The following is a 4980-nucleotide window of genomic DNA, read 5'->3' as shown; positions in this document are numbered from 1 at the left end:
AGAAACTAAGAAACAGTTATATAAACAACCTGTTAACAAAAAAATTAATAAATACCTGCCATTCCTCGAAGTGTCCTAGTGAAGACGATCCTCGAATTTATCAATTGCTGAAGTGGTTCGTGTTTGGTGCTTCAACTGGAAGATGCACCTAAAAAAATATCAAATTTCACAAATGTCTTCAACACAAAGGTTTATTAAGAATAAGTCTAACTCAATAAAAAAGAAACAGAAGAAGGTAAGTAAATAAAAGGGATTACAGGAATTATTAAAATTGCTGGAATTAAAATAAATAGAAACTAAGAAACGGTTATATAAACAACCTGTTAACAAAAAAGTTAATAAATACCTGCCATTCCTCGAAGTGTCCTAGTGAAGACGATCCTCGAATTTACCAATTGCTGATGTGGTTCGTGTTTGGTGCTTCAACTGGAAGATGCACCTAAAAAAATATCAAATTTTACAAAAGTCTTCAACATAAAGGTTTATTAAGAATAAGTCTACCTCGAGTAGGTAAATATGAAGAAAATAAAATAAATTCCAAAGAAAAATATTAAAGTAAATAGAAAAGAATCTTCAAAAAGGAATTTTAAATTAAATATAAGAAAATAAAAAAAAAGCAGAAGTAGGTAAGTAAATAAAAGATGTTCAGGAAATTATGAAAGTAAAATTAAAATAAACAGAAACTAAGAAACAGTTATATAAACAACCTGTTAACAAAAAAATTAATAAATACCTGCCATTCCTCGAAGTGTCCTAGTGAAGACGATCCTCGAATTTATCAATTGCTGAAGTGGTTCGTGTTTGGTGCTTCAACTGGAAGATGCACCTAAAAAAATATCAAATTTCACAAATGTCTTCAACACAAAGGTTTATTAAGAATAAGTCTAACTCAAGTAGGTTAATATGAATAAAATTAAACGAATTTCAAAGAAAAATATTAAAGTAAATAGAAAAGAAGCTTTAAAAAGTCATTTTAAATTAAATATAAGGAAATAAAAAAGAAACAGAAGAAGGTAAGTAAATAAAAGATATTACAGGAATTATTAAAATTGCTGGAATTAAAATAAATAGAAACTAAGAAACGGTTATATAAACAACCTGTTAACAAAAAAGTTAATAAATACCTGCCATTCCTCGAAGTGTCCTAGNACCACATTCTTCTTGTAATAGATGGTTAATAAAGCTTATTTGATCAAAAACGCATTAACTTTCGAGACGAATTTCCTATTACTGTTTAGGATTATTAAAGAGATTTGGATAATAAAAGATACGAATTACAGTTAAAAAGAGTTACAGTATTCTTAGCGACAAAATGAGTCTCAAAATGAAATATAAAAAATAGGTTACAACCACCTCGGTAATCGTATGGCTTTTCAACAATGACAGAGCTTTCAACTTTAACTGGTTAATTATTAAATAAAGTTCCAGGTAACTAAGGGTTGGAAGGTTTTTATGAAGAACCAACACCAACCTTTCGCAACTATTTGGGATGCTTCTTCAAAGTTACAATATTGACACATAAAATACAAATTACGCTTGAATTGAGTTACGCTATTCATATCGACAAAAAGAGCCTTACTCATTTAAAACAATTCCAAATAATCTACAACTACTTCAATAATGGTATAGCTTTAAAACAGTGAAAGATCTTTTAACCTTTTTTTTAGTTAGTTTCCGAAATTAGACCACAACCACCTCGATAATCGTATGGGTTTAAAATAATGAAAAAGCTTTCAACATTAAATCGTTAATTTCTGAAATCAGTCCCTACATACTAATAAATAGAGAAACTAACAGATTCTCCTTGTAATACAAGTTCAAAAAAGTTTCATTTATATAAAGATAACGCATTAATATTCAAAACAAAGCATTATTTGCAATTTATAACAAATCCGGGGAATTGACTTGTTCTCTCGGTCGATCGTTCAGCATACGACTGTTAAAAAGAGCAAGTATTCGGATAATAAATGATAGACGATCACGCTCGAAATTAGGTACACTAATTTTAACGACAAAAGAAACTTTTTCTATTCAAAAAATATTAAAAGTAGGGCACAACCACTATAATAATCGTAAAGCTTTAAAAAAATGAAACAGCTTTCAACATTGATTTGTTAAATTCGAAAATCAGACACAAAACACTATTAAATAGAGAAATTAACACATTTCCTGGTAATACAACGTTAATAAAGTTTATTTCATACAAAAATGCATTCATTTTTAAGACAAATTTTTAATTACTGTTTAGGACTATTAAAGAGATTTGGATAATAAAAGATACGAATTACACTTAAAAAGAGTTACACTATTCCTTGCGACAAAATGAGCCTTTTCATATTTAAAAATATTAAAAATAGGCTACAACCACCTCGATACTGGTATGGCTTTTCAACAATGGCACAACTTTCAACTTTAACTCGTTAATTATTAAATAAAGTTCAAGGCAACTAAGGGTTAGAAGGTTTTTATTTATGAAGAACCAACACCAACTTTTGGCAACTATTTGGGATGCTTCTTCAAAACTACAATATTGTCACATAAGATACAAACTACGCTTGAATTAAGTTACCCTATTTCTATCAACAAAAAGAGCCTTACTCATTTAAAACAATTCAAAATAATATACAGCTACATCGATAATTGAATAGCTTTAAAACAGTGAAAGAATTTCAACTTTGGCTAGGTACATTTCGAAATTAGGCCACAACCACCTCGTTAATAGTATAGATTTAAAATAATGAAAAATCTATCAACTTTATTTCGTTAATTTCGGAAATCAGCCCCTGCGTACTAATAAATAGAGAAACTAACACATTCTCCTTGTAAAAAAATTAAAAAAATTGAATTTATACAAAGACCACGTATTAATTTTCAAAACAAATTTTTAATTGCAATTTATAACAAATCCAGGGAACTGTCTTGATCTCTCGGTCGACCGTTCAGCATATGACTGTTAAAGAGAGCAAGTATTCGGATAATAAAAGATAGACGATCACGCTCGAAATTAGGTATACTAATCTTAAAGACAGAAGGTTCGCTTTTCTATTTAAAAAATATTAAAAGTAGAACACAACTACTACAACAATAGTAAAGCTTTGAAATAAAAAATCAGCTTTCAACTTTGATTTTTTAATTTCGGAAATCAGCTCCATCACACTATTAAATAGATACACTAACACATCTCCTGGTAATACAACTTATTTCATACAAAAATGCATTAATCTTCAAGACAAATTTTTAATTTGTGTTTAGGGCTATCGAGGAGAGGAAGTATTAGGAGAATATAAGATACAAATTACGTNGTTCCAATCACTGTTCAAATTTACATTGATTGCACAACACGATATCGGATAAGTTTTCTTTACTAATCTACGAAAACTAACGCGATAATTTAATTAATTAATAGCACTCGATACTACCCATTAACATGGCGCCGAGTTAATAATAACAGTAAATTGTAATATTAATTTTTATTGTTCGTGTTAGATCGGACCTGGACAACCAAGTACTTTTCTTTTACAGGAAATGTTTCAATTTCTATCTCTTTCTCACTCTCATTATATCTATCTCGTTCTTTCATTCGTGACGAAGCAAGCCTTTTTGATAACGACGAATTTGCTTTTATTAAAGTGATGAAAAAACACAGACAAGTATATATCGCCTTGAAAGAGCAAAAAACGATAAATAAAACGACATCAAAAAATAACAACATGTACCGAAGTAGCCTATATACGATACAGTAAAATGAGTTCGGTTTTTCGACAATTATTTTGAAAGATGTTAAAGATGAATGCAATGCATAAAAATGTGAGGAATAACGTCCTGAAAACGGTTTTTAACTGCAGTGCAAATTAAAGAAAATTTCATTGTTAAAACGCGAAAAATACATAGAAATGTTAAACAAAGAAAAGCGCAACTGAAATTTCGGCCTGTTAAAGAATTATTTTGAAAGATGTTAAAGGTGAATTTCATCAGTATTTCGTTAATTTCAGAAATCAGCCCCCACATACAACTACAACATTCTCCTTGTAATTAGTTTAATTTTGTACAATGACCACGCATTAATATTCAAAACAAAACTTTATTTGCAATTTATAACAAATCCAGGGAACTGCCTTCTTCTCTCGGTCGACCGTTCAGCATACGACTGTTAAAGAGAGCAAGTATTCGGGTAATAAATGACAGACGACCGCGCTCGAAACTAGGTATATTAATTATAACAACAAAAGGATCCTCTTTCTATTTAAAAGATATTAAAAGTTGATCACAACCACTACAATAATCGTAAAGATTTAAAACAATGAATCTGCTTTCAACTTTGTTTTGTTAATTTCCGAAATCAGCCCCAAAACACTATTAAATAGAGAAACTAACACATCTCCTGCTAACACAACGTTAATGGAGTTTATTTAAAATAATGAAAATGCTTTCAACATTGATTTGTTAATGACGGAAATCAGCCGCCACATAATGTTATTTAATATTAAATAGTGAAAGTAGCACATCTCCTAGTAATACAAGGTCAATAAAGTTTATTTCATACAAAAACGCTATAATTTAAAAGACTAACTTTCACCTGAAGTTATGACTATCGCAGGGTGAAAGTATCCGGGAATATAAAAGACATACTGCACTTGATTTGAGATAGACCATTCATATCGACAAAAAGGGCATAACTAGCTTATAAAATTTGAAAAAAGTCTAAAACAACTTCGATAATTGAATAGCCTTAAAACAGTGAAAGGAGTTTCAAGTTTGGGTAGTTAGTTTCCGAAATTAGATTACAACCACCTCGATAATCGTATAGGTTTAAAATACTGAAGAGCCTTCAACATCAATTCGTTAATTTTGGAAATCCGCCCCCACGAACAACCAAATAGAGAAACTAATACATTCTCTTTATAATACAAATTTAAAAAAGTTTAATTCATACAAATATCACGCATTAATATTCAAAAAAAAGCTTTATTTGCAATTTAT

General features: G+C 29.7%; 1 long non-coding RNA gene across 1 annotated transcript; it reads right to left on the bottom strand.

Moving 5' to 3' along the window:
- Positions 1-120: 120 nt before the first annotated feature.
- LOC112905899 lies at positions 121-1148 on the bottom strand. The gene is made up of 4 exons (XR_003232075.1): positions 1125-1148; positions 734-826; positions 347-439; positions 121-148 (listed from the first exon to the last, which is right to left on the bottom strand). It is a non-coding gene; the product is annotated as an uncharacterized LOC112905899 (long non-coding RNA).
- Positions 1149-4980: the final 3832 nt, after the last annotated feature.

The sequence above is a fragment of the Agrilus planipennis genome, unplaced genomic scaffold (assembly GCF_000699045.2).
Source record: "Agrilus planipennis isolate EAB-ADULT unplaced genomic scaffold, Apla_2.0 scaffold20, whole genome shotgun sequence".
Lineage (NCBI taxonomy): Eukaryota > Metazoa > Arthropoda > Insecta > Coleoptera > Buprestidae > Agrilus > Agrilus planipennis.
This window is presented reverse-complemented; position numbering and strand designations above follow the sequence as displayed.